This window comes from Rosa rugosa, chromosome 6 (assembly GCF_958449725.1).
Source record: "Rosa rugosa chromosome 6, drRosRugo1.1, whole genome shotgun sequence".
In the NCBI taxonomy this organism is placed as follows: Eukaryota; Viridiplantae; Streptophyta; class Magnoliopsida; order Rosales; family Rosaceae; genus Rosa; species Rosa rugosa.
The window spans coordinates 8559126-8571523 of NC_084825.1; the positions used below are offsets into that span (position 1 = coordinate 8559126).

The 12398-nt window shown below is 39.0% G+C and overlaps 2 long non-coding RNA genes and 1 pseudogene across 3 annotated transcripts; 2 read left to right on the forward strand and 1 right to left on the reverse strand.

Annotated features, from left to right (window-relative positions):
- Positions 1–2730: 2730 nt before the first annotated feature.
- LOC133714091 (uncharacterized) lies at positions 2731–4446 on the forward strand. The gene is made up of 2 exons (XR_009848442.1): positions 2731–3291; positions 4218–4446. It is a non-coding gene; the product is annotated as an uncharacterized LOC133714091 (long non-coding RNA).
- Positions 4447–5917: 1471 nt separating this feature from the next.
- LOC133716169 (disease resistance protein RUN1-like) lies at positions 5918–7307 on the forward strand (annotated as a pseudogene).
- Positions 7308–9176: 1869 nt separating this feature from the next.
- On the reverse strand, positions 9177–10105 carry LOC133713555 (uncharacterized). Of its 2 annotated transcripts, XR_009848087.1 has the most exons (4): positions 9864–10105; positions 9652–9735; positions 9478–9561; positions 9177–9398 (listed from the first exon to the last, which is right to left on the reverse strand). It is a non-coding gene; the product is annotated as an uncharacterized LOC133713555 (long non-coding RNA). The 2 variants fall into 2 exon arrangements; XR_009848086.1 differs by having other exon boundaries at positions 9179–9561.
- Between the last annotated feature and the right edge of the window lie 2293 nt (positions 10106–12398).

Here is a 12398-nt window from a genome sequence, read left to right on the forward strand (position 1 = left end):
GGAAGGGATAAGCCGTGACACAAGTGGGCCGTACTTGGGCCTGTCTCGGATCAAGGCATCACTGTAGCTGTGGGTGGAGGCCTGATGGGCCGAGTTTCAGAAACAGTTTTGGACATGATGGGCCGAGTTTCTGAAACAGTTTTGGATGAGTTGGGCCGGATTTCTGTAACAGTTTTGGATACGTTGGGCTGGGTTTCTGCAACAGTCTTGGATGTTTTGGGCCGAATTGTTGAAACAGTTGAAACAGTTGGTTTAAATAAAAGGATTGGTATGGATAATAACGTGAGCAGCCGTGCTCGAGTGGTTGAGTGTAAAGTTCGTGTACAAGAGGTCTGAGGTTCGAACCTCGCCTCTCGTTTATTTTTATTATGTTCGTTTATGACATAATAAGTATAAAATTTGTACACATTATATTAAGCACAGCTTGTGCTCCAGTGGTTGGGGACAAAGGTTTCGTGCAGCAGGTTAAGGTTTCGAACCTTGCCTCCCCCTTTATTTTATTTATGTCGCCTATGACATAATAAATATAACGCGTGTGCATATATTAATGAAAGCAGCTCTTGCTTCAGTGGTTGGGAGCAAAACCTTCGTGTTTGAGGTTGGGGGCTCGAACCTTACCTCCTACAAATATTTTTGGATCTCGTATATGCTTGATATACGGACGTATATACGGTATGTACGGTATACATACGTATATACAGTCTGTACGGTATGCATACGTATATACAGTTGTACGGTAGGCATACGTATATACGGTCTGTACGGTATGCATACGTATATACGGTATGTACAATTTCATACCGTAGCCGAGCTGGAAGTTGGTGGGCCAATTGGTAGGCCCAAATAGTAAGCCCAAATGGTAGGCCGAATGTTAAGCTCAAATGGAAGCCCAACGTTCAGCCCAAATGGTCAGCCTAAATGGCCGGTTCAAATGCTTAGCCCAAGGATTGGGCAAGCCCAAACTATCATCATTGGAGTGAACACGTACTAGTGGACCCTCCCAGAGCCCACAAGAAGGCCAAGTGGCCCATGATAAATAACCCATGATAAATAAGAAGATGTTGTGGAGGCGTTTAACCTTCTTTAAATTATGAGTGTAGTGAAGCATTGTTCTTCTACACATTATTTTGTGTGGTTAAGTTTGACTAATATTTGTAGTTAAACTTTTGCCTGTGATTCTTGTTCTGGAATGGTTGTGGATGGTTAGTTGTGTGATGTATGCCTCATGGTTGAGGAGATTGTGTGGGTTAGCCAAGGCTACACCTTATCGTGATTGTGTTATGAGATGATATAACACTTGTTGAGTAGTGATACGTGACTCATTACTATTATGATTGAGTTTCTATGTGGTGATTTGTGAAGTGATGAATTGATTTAGTTACCATTGAGATATGACCCTTGTGGTTAGAACTGTTCGTATCTGGGATAGTTCTACGAAGAGATTTCGTAAGAAGGAGGTTGATCTTGTGAAGGTGCTGTGGAGTCATCATGACGAGGGTGATGCATCATGGGAGTTAGAGTCTGACATGAGAGCGAAGTATCCACAGCTCTTTGTGGAATTAGGTGCTTGAATTTCGGGACGAAATTCTTTTAAGGGGGGTAGATTGTAATAACCTCGTTAGAGGAATTGTACGAAACTCGTCGGAGGAATAATACGAACCTCGATAGAGGAATAATACCATCTCGTGAAAGAATCAAAGACAAACATTTCACCCTTCCTTTAGTTTTCTCACCCCTCCCTTTAGCTGTAACGGTCCTCCTCTTGTCGGAGAGCCATCATTCTGTTTCTTTTTTTCATTTCTCTATCGACCTCTCTCTCACTCTCTCTCGTCCGAAAGCATCCAAGAACAGAGCAAACTTCTCCAAGCTCGTTCTCGCTCCATAGGCCATCGATCGACCCTAGACCACGTCCCACGCCTTCACTTCTTCCTTGCGCAGCTGCCGGTGGTAGCCTTTCGCCGGCTCTTGAACCGTACACGACGGTGGAACACGAGGCCGGTTTGAGCTCATTTTGGTTCCAAGCTTGATATCTCAAGCTACCGGCCATCAATCCTCACCAAACTTCATCCACGAGCTCGCCTCAACTTCCTGAAGCTCCCAGAAGTAACCTTGCACGTCGGCATGGCTTGTGGTGGCGACTGGAAGCTCAACCCGACCTAGATCGAAACTGGACTGTGGAGCTCGATATCTCGAGTTGTAGAGCTTTGTTTTGAGTGATTCTTGATCCAGTGAGTTCTCCTTGAGTTTCTTAACAACTCTTCAGAAGGGATCGAAGCGAGAAATTGAAGTTTTTACGTCGGAATTCAAGCTCGCCGGATTCTGGAAATTTTCCGGCCACCGACGCTTTCGATCAAGATATCTCGAGCTGTAGAGCTTCGTTTTGAGTGATTCTTGAACCAGTGCGTTCTTCTTTAAGTTCTGAACAAGTCTCCTGAAGGAATCGAAGCGAAAGGAGGACATTTTTACGTTGATCGGAGCTTCGACGGTTTCTGCAAATTCTCACCGGTTTCTGGAAAAATTCCGGCCACCTCGACTGTTTTAGGTAATTTCAACCACTTCCGGTCATTTTCAGCTTACATGGTAGTTATGAAAGTTGTTAAGCATGATGAGAGGAAGAAGAGCAGCCCGGCCCCGACACCATTGGCGGTGGTCGGCGGCGGCTCTGCCACTAACTCCGGCGGCCCTTTCCGGCCACCTCCGGGGATCAAAAATATGGTTTCTGTGCATTTTCAGATTCTATATTTCAATACGATCATTTTGATATATTATACGCAATTTTTGGATATCGTATGATTAAGTTATGAATTTTTAAGTTTAGATCGATTTCGATCGTTAGATTTGTGATCTGTGAAGTTAGGACCGTCAGATGGACTTGTAGTTTTGATATGATGATCTTATGACTGTCCCAGTGGCTTTGTGTGGTCATGGGCGAAGATCCGACCGTTGGATCTTCGTATAAATGCAAAACAGTGATTAGGGAGGCGATTCGTGAGAATCCGTCCGTCGGATTTTCGTATAAATTTGTGAAGATGTTAGTAAGGACGATTCAGGAAGATCCGACCGTTGGATCTTCGTGATGATTTTTGGAGGGTGATCCTAAAGGCGATCCGTGAGGATCCGACCGTTGGATCATCATTTAATTTCGATCCGACCGTTGGATTGTTGTTTGAGTATGTTTTTGAGTTGTTGGCTAAGTTAAGGTCATGTTTGACTAGGTGATTGACGGTCTTCCTTGGGTGAGCGGTTTCGGTGTGTATTGTGTTGAATTGAAGACGCAGCGGGAATATCGAGGTGAGTAAATCGCACATGGTTCATTCACGAACCGAAATTCGGTGATTTTATTTAATTGAGAAATTGTGGAAATTGTTTTATGAAAATAAATATTTGTTTTAAATTATATGGACTTGATCGACTACGGTCCATAGTAAGTAAAATGTATTTAACTATAAAAAAATGAATTTCTAGATTTTATTGCATGTGAACTATAGTTGGTATTAGTGGTCACTCTTGTGTGGGTGACTACGTATATATATATTTACGTGGAATATATATTGGATGGTGTAATTTACTGAGTTATATTTTGAGCATTACCCTTTGGAATATGTGATTTATCTTAGATGTTGTGTTGTCTATGATAATGGGTAATTGAGTAAAGTGCGATAGTTGAGTCGTTGAGATGAATTAAATGAGGAGTCGAGTGAATTGAGAAAAGCAGTCATTCGTAAGGTGAACCTTGGCCCAGGTGACACTTTACGATACAGTTAGAGCTCTAGTCTGTCTGCCGTCATACTGCTTGGGGGATAAACGAGTTATCATATGCCCTTGGGTATGACATGACATACTGAATGGGGTGATTAATATAATTAATCATAAGCCTGTAAGTATGATATACTGAATGGGGTGATTAATATAATTAATCATAAGCCTGTAAGTATAATATACTGCATAGGATGATTTATATAAATAAATCATAAGCCTGTGAGTATATATTGAGTAAGAAGTTGTTTATTATTGAGTAGTTATGATGAGATGTGAGTTGATTGATGCTTGAAGTGATGTTGTACACTTCAATTCTTATGCAAAACAAAATTAAAATGTGCTTGAGTTGATTGTGTTACTTTAAATCGTGCAATCCTTTCATTTACTCATACGAGCTTTGCAAAAAGCTTACCGGGTTTGTATTGTTGCAATCCCGGTACACTATTCAAACGGTGTAGCGGGTAATCCTGCAGGTCAGGAGAATCAGGGCGGTGATCGAGCGGGTTAGAGTATTTGTTATAGTTTTACAGCATTTGTAATAGTGAGGTGAGTTAAGCTCATTGAGCCTTACAATTTGATTTGGTGAGAGTGTGTTGTAATAATTAACTTGAGGATTTGATTTATTGTAATATTGAGAGGTGTGAAGTGTGGTTGTTTGTGAGAAAAAAATTCAGGACGTTTATTCTATTAAGTTGTATAATTCATGTTTCGGATTTGAATTGATTATTCAAAATTCGGGACGTGACATCGATGCTCTTCAAAAGGATCACCAAGACTATGACACTGACTTGTCACACTCAGAAAACGAGCATGAAAATCATCTATTGATTCATCCTCCCCCATTTGCATGTTCTCAAACTCCAAGACAAGTCTCTGAAGTTTCTGGCCTCTAACCTTTTTGTTGCCTTCATAAGTGACCTAAAGAAGATCCCATGCCTGTTTAGCAGTGTCACAGTGGCTAATTTTCATCCTCTCCTTCTTGGATAAAGCTGTGAATAGGGAATTTCGTGCCTTGTAATCACAATTTCTGTTCTGAACCTCCTCTTCTGTCTATTCCTTCCTAGGCTTAAGAACTCTTGCAGATGTCCCTTTTACTTTCTTCGAGTCTTCTGCCTTGGTCGGGTGTTCCCATCCAGTCTCAACTATATTCCACATATTTTCATCCTGAGAGTAGAGGAATGCCCTCATCATGATCTTCCATTGTGAGTAATCTTCACCATCAAACAAAGGGGGGCAGTTTATCGAACTGGAGGCTCTGTTATATTCACGTTCCATCATGTTCTCGGATCTACTAAAAAGCTTTAGAACCTACTCTGATGCCAAGTGAAAATACTTAGATGAAACTTTTTTTCTGGAAAATGGGGATTGATAGACACGTTGCACTCCTTACTGGGAAGAAATTAAAAATTCACGCAGAAAGCACAATTTTGGTTACGCAGTGAAAACCTCAACTTCTGAGATTAAAAACACTGCAGGGCTCTTACTCTTGAGAACCCAAATATAATCAATCCAATAATAGTGAAGGATATGGTTGTTTACAAACACATATAGCTCTCTACGTGGCTACAATCTCTAGACTCACTAAAGTGGTGCTTGTCTTGAATCTTGACCTTCTTCTTCACTTGAACGATCTGCAAATATCGCTTCTCTTGCAACACCAATCTTCTCTACTGATCTCGAGAGAATCAATGCATGTATATGAATGAACAATGAAACACTTAGACACGGAACAAGTGTTTCATGGACTCCTATGGAACTCTTTCTAAGCAAGCAAGACACACAATAATTCTTGCATCAAAATCCCCCCACAATCAACGCTGCTTTTCTGAATATTTTGAGGAGAAAATAAATTCTCAACAATTAAGACTTAACTCTAATTGGACTCCTACTAGGAAAGATCTTTTAATAAAAGATATCCAATTAAAATAAACAAATCCTAAATCACCTAGGACTTCAAAAGCACGATTTTATCAGTTGAAAAATATCTTTGTAAAATAAATTCTAAAAACCAAAAGATACTTTCCAAAATCGAATTTCCTAAAACGTAGGACTGACTCGGTGTTGCAATCCCGTGCTTATGTATGAGATGCAATTACCTGAAATTCTCCAATATCAGTTTTGATGAACTTTGTAGGCTTCTTGAGTGCTTTGTATAGGGATGCCAACACATCAAGTATAAACCTTATACCTACAATTGTTGAAGATATTTCTAAAAAATTATTCCACATTTCGTCTAGTAAAGCCAATGGGTTTTTTTTTGAATGGCTTCCCACCTGGCAGAAATGCATTCAATATTATGTCTTGGGGTGGATGATGTCCGGGTGGTTGGAATATACGGAATGCCTGGTATAGGTAACAACCATAGCTAGAGTCGTTTATGATGAACTTTCTTGTGAATTTGAACATTATTGCTTTCTCGAAAATGTCAAGGATGGTTTCAAGAACAACGGTGCACTACATATGCAAGAAGAAGTGAAGAACTTCTATCTAGGATCTTGGATAAAAAAGTGCGTAGCTTAGGCATTTTGAATACAGGTTTCAAGGTGGTAATGGAAAGGCTCAGTAAGAAAAAGGTTTTGCTTGTACTTGATGATGTGGAAAATTTTGCCCAAATTGAAGTCTTACTTGGGAAGCGATGTTCATTTGGTGGTGGAAGTAGAATCATTGTCACAACTAGAGATATACAATCACTAAGTGGAGTAAATGCGAGATATATCCCCAAATTTTTAAGTGATGATGAAGCTATTGAGCTCTTTATGCAGTATGCCTTCAGAACACGCCAACCCACAGGAGAGTATGATCTTCTCTCGAGGCGTGCCATAGAATATGCTCAAGGTCTGCCTTTAGCACTTAAAGTTTTGGGAGCTTTTCTTGATAACAAAAGTATATATGAGTGGCAAGATGAGCTAGAGAAAATAAAGGAAATCCCACACATAGAAATTCAAGGTGTCCTTAGAACAAGCTTTGATGGACTAGATCCTTTACAGAAGGACATATTTGTAGATATTGCATGTTTCTTCTGGGGAATGGACAAAGGCTATGTAACAAAAATTTTGGAAAGTTGTGGCTTCTATCCCCATAGTGGATTACGAGTACTACTTGATAGAGCTCTCATAACTATCTCATATGACAATAGGGTCGAAATGCATGATTTACTACAGGAGATAGGTTGGGAAATCGTACGCCAAGCTATCTATTAAAGATCCTGGCAGTCTGACATGCAGTCTCTGAAAAAGTTGATATTCCTTAATTTAAGTCACTCTCAAAATCTTAAGAACACCCTTGACTTGACAGAGGCGACGAACCTGGAGAAACTAATTCTTGATGGTTGTCTAAGTTTATTTGAGATTCATCCATCCATTTCAGCTCTTACAAACCTTGTTTTCATGAGTCTAAAAGGGTGCCAAGAGCTTAAGAGCCTTCCATGCAGCATTTATATAAAATCTCTTAAAACCCTTGATCTTTCTGGATGCTCAAATCTTCAGAAGTTTCCAGAGATTTCGGGAACTATGGAGGACCTATCACCTATCAGAGCTTTATTTAAATGAAACTGCAATTGAAGAACTACCTTCATCAATTGAACGGCTTCATGGGCTTGTCTGATTGAATATGACAGACTGCAGAAGCCTTTTCTGTCTTCCAGACAATATCTGTAATTTGGCATACCTTACCAGTCTCACTCTCTCTGGATGCTCAAAACTTATTCATTTGCCAGAGAATTTGGGGACTTTAGAGTCCTTGATGGGGCTTGAAGTTGAAAGAAGTGGTATAAAAGAACTCCCGTTTTCTATCTTACGCTTGACTAAGCTTAAAAGATTGTCATGCGATGGATGCAAAGAAATGCTGGCGCCTTTATCATCATGGTCTTCATCAATGAAACGAAACTGTAGTTACTCTGGTCTACTGCATCTGGATTTAAGTGACTGCAATCTGTTGGTATTGCTCATTTGTCCTCATTATTGAAAACATTAGAGCTGTGCAGAAACAACTTGGAGAGCTTACCTGCAGCAATGAATTGTCTTCGTCGTTTATCACGGCTTGAATTGGAAGCTTGCAAGAGACTGAAATCAATACCAGAGCTTGCATCAAGTATTAATTACATAGATGTGCATGATTGTGCAGTTTTAGAAACAGTATCACCACCAAAGCCTCGGTATTCTACGAATCTTTGCTTCACATTTTCTAATTGCCTCCAGCTGGTACAAACAAATTTAGAGATATTGTGGAAACTCATTCTCATTATCAGGTTACTCTCTCTCTTCTATCTCTGAAATAAATCCATTGACCAGAGCACTAATTAACAAGTACAAGCAAAAAGTTAACCAAATGAAGTACGTACCAAATGAAGTCTTAATTGGTTCAACCATCAGTGTAAGGGATCGATCTTCAGTAACTGTACATCTACCACCGAATTGGTTGGACAATGAGTTTCTGGGATTAGCTATATGCGTTGTTAGTAATTTTAAAGGTGCTCTGCACAATGCATATGATCTATCTGCTGTATGTTTTTGTACCTTCAAAGGAAATCATGGTGATTACGAGTTCAGTTTTCATTTGCTTGATTGGGGATTCAGAACACACAGGTTCCTCCAGCTAGATCACAAGTTTCTAGGATATGTGCCATGGTCTGAATATCGCTTCATTGAAGAAGGAAAGCCTGTCCATGAACGCTATTACACTGAGGTCACATTTGAGATTGTAGTAGAAAATGGAGTGTACATTCATGATGATTCCAGGACGATGATAAAACATGATTGCATCACAAGTTGTGGAGTCCGTTTCTTTCATGGTGAATACTTGGAAGTGGAAAGTCTTAGCATTACCCAGCCTAAATCTCATCATGATAGCTGTGAAATCCTATTGGCCACTGCGAGGAAGAGCAGAAAGAGAAAAAGAAAGGGAGTGGCAGTGCAGTGGGAGCAGGGCCGGTCCTGAGCTTTTTGATGTCCAGGGCGAAATTTTGTGTGTGTGCCCAACTAGCCTAAATAGACATGTAGTGATTCTTATAAAAGTCATGCTCTAAATTCTTTTTTTTTAGGGGTTTGGAACTCAGTCAAACTAGGCGGCTCATCCTCACGCCGATTTTATTACATAAAAAAACATTATACAACGGACATAAAACCAAAACCCCGTATAAAAAAGAATACAAATTTTTTCTTGCCACAAAAAACTCCTAGCTAGCTAATCCAAAAGATCACACATAATGTAGCACTTCGAGACAATCACACAAATAAGAGACATGGTAACGCGTGTCTTGGTTAAACTTACGAAGAATTCCTGAATCAAAAAAGAAAAACCATATTCAAAAGTTGAACAAACAAATAGAAAATGACTTGGAAAAAAATAGAAATTATCGAATATGCACTTACTTATGGCCGCCCGCTATGAAGTATATGCTTCAACAAGGAAGCCATATAGATATATTCACCCAGTATGCTGCCATTTCCACAATCGAATGGATTACACCAAATGATCAGTAATGTGCATGAAATTTTCTATTCAATAAAACCAATTGAAAAAGCCCTAGTATTTTACCTCATCTTGAATATGGTGGCTGACCCCCCAAATGAACAGGGTGCTTACAACATGAAAAGTAGCACAAAATAGCATTGTAGTCCCAAGCTAAATATGATATCTTGCTGAAACTTCAAACTGAAAGTTGGCAAGCCAAAACACTAAACTTTGAATGAGAAACACTTTAGCATAGAATAATAAAACCTGCAAATCTAGAATCAGCTTTTTTCCTTCTTGTTTTTTCTTTTCTAATCGGGATTGACTTGCAAATCCAACTTCTAATTGCACCTAATATTGAAAATTGAAACCGATGAATGAGTAGGTTGTTGGAATTCACTTTGAATGATAATTGATAAACACTGAAGCATAGAACAATACCTGGAAATCTGGAACTTGCTTTTTTCCTTCTTGTTCTTTCTTTTCTGATCGAGATTGACTTGCAACTCCAACTTCCAATTGCACCTAATATTGAAAATTGAAAACCAATGAATGAGCAGGTTGTTAGAAATCAATAGAACTCAAAAAACAAGTAACAAGACTTTTGATATCCTAATTTTCATGGGATATCAAAATTGAAGAATACCCAATACCTATTTTGATTTGTACCTCAGCCTACATCGATGGAAAGCTGAAAAATTCGTATGATCACCGTAGAATAACATAAACATGGAGAGGAGAAAGATTGGGTGATGGATGAGAATGAACTGAAGAATTGAGTAACCATTGAAACCAATTTAATAAAAAAAATTGCTGGGTTTCAAGGTTTGGGACTTGGGAGAGAGCAAGAGACGCTTGGATAATCAATTTTGTGCCTACCGTTGTGCGTTGGAAGAAGAAGAATAAGTAAAGATGCGATCTGCGTCTAGAAATCTGAATTTTTTTTTTTTTTTACATTCCACTCTCTATACATATATAATTATATATAATTAAATATATATGTTATATATATTAAATTTTATTGATAAAATTTGGTGCCCCCTTTATGTTGGGCCCTGGGCTGTCGCCAACGATGCCCATGGGCAAGGCCGGCCCTGAGTGGGAGGGGTCTCCAGCAGGAGAGGTGTTCTCTGAGCGAGAAGGATCATCAGCGTGGGAAGGGTCCTCGGTGGGAGAACGGGTGCTTTCTATCTTGTACGTCTTCAGTACCAACGGTAGAAAGTGGTACCAATGAGTATGTTACTAAATTTTTCGTTACTAAACTTTTTTTTTTATTGGGGGAGGTTAGCGTTAGAAAGTTAGTAACACACACACCCTTCGGGGGGTATCCCAGCAGAGTCGGACTAATCCCTTCCGAACGCCACGGGGCAATAAGCACCCATTAGCTTTTGTTTTTGGTTTTGTTTTTGTTTTTTTTTTGTTTTTTTTTTTTTTTTTTCAAACTAGCTTATCCATTTAGCATTCATTTGCGACAAAAAATAATGATGTGATTCTTTCAAAAAAAAAAATAATAATGATGTGATTAATTTCATTTTATCTATGGAACTGTTACATCCAGAATCATTTATGCCATTCACTTCAAATTTCATCAAATTTGATCATAACAATCCGTTAATTCTTCTGTCAATTGTTTTTTTTTTTTTTTTGATTGGGGGAGGTTAGCGTTAGAAAGTTAGCAACACACACACCCTTCGGGGGGTATCCCAGCAGAGCCGGACTAATCCCTTCAGAACGCCACGGGGCAATAAGCACCCATTAGCTAGCCACCAAGGCCTCATGGGGATTCGAAAGCCAGACATGGGGATTCCAGACTGGGACCTTCTACCACCCCACTATCCCTAGTGGTTCTTCTGTCAATTGTTTTCGTTAGTACGTTGCTTGTGTTAACGTATTTTTGTAACATTGGAAGTGCATAGCACAAATTTTTTATGTAAAGATCATGGAGTTGAAATAAAGTTAACCCAAAATAACTTTCACTACTTTCAATTTCCTTTAGATCAAGTGGCTCTTTTCATCATGGCAACGTATTTGACTTTGTAGTACTTCATGTAGCTTGAGATCTCACATGAAAATATTGTCACAAAACACTCTAAAGAACTATTCATTTATTTCCTCGCATAACATTTGATTGTTTTTGTTGGCAGACATGATAACCCAACAAACCTTGACAATCTTCTTGATAATGGCTTTATTTGGAGAAAGAAAGGCCAAAAGCAGATGGCCATCCAACGAAGGTATGTAGGACATTTTCATCATATCACATCTAGCTATGCTTCTGATGAGATGTACGACAATTGAAGAATTCAAACCATGACCGTTTCTAAACCAGGCCAAGATATGATGTTAGATAACTACTGGCCTAAAAGTTTAAGATGTCGGGGAATTGGTCAATGCTTTATATAAGCTCAGGACTTAATTTTTATTTATTTATTTATTTTTATTTTGAAATATATAGTAAATACAGCAGTGTACACTGGACAGGAAGATGAAATTTTTCCTAGGACCGGGCGCCACAGACCAAAAATAAAGCAAGTATTTAAGTATAGCTTATCACATATGTGGAATTCATGACTTTACTACGTTTCTTCTTATTAATCCAGAGTTTCTCGTTTTGATTCTTTATATTGGCTGACACGGTGACTCAACAATTCTTGATATTACTAACAGGAAGGCACACATTTTTGGCAACTCAGCCGGTGTGGACTCAAGTTACAAATGATCTTCTTGATGATGGCTTTTCTTAGAGTACTATGACCAAAATATGATACTTGGACCTAGCCTTCCAAGGATTTAGGACAATTGAGTTTAAATGTCCTTTGAACAAAACAAAAACAACAGTCCTTCGCTGTTTCCATTGTGCAGAACTTGTGTTTTAACTTTCATACTTTCCTCGAGTCATCATATAGTCTTAATTCCTTGCTCATTTATTTACAACAAAGCTTTTTTGTGTTTTTTTGTTTTATCTGTATTAGATAGGATATATATCGCATAGAAAAGTGACAAAAGATAACATGACTTATAAGTGGGTGGCTCACACCTAATTGTAGGCCTTTTGTGATTAAAACTCAACACCTAACAGGTGGTTAAGTTGGGACAGTATCGGTACAATGGTGGGCCACGGGCCACGTTTCGCTGTTTAACATGGTATCAGAGCAGGTCCCTCTCCAATTGTCATGGGTCTGAATTTG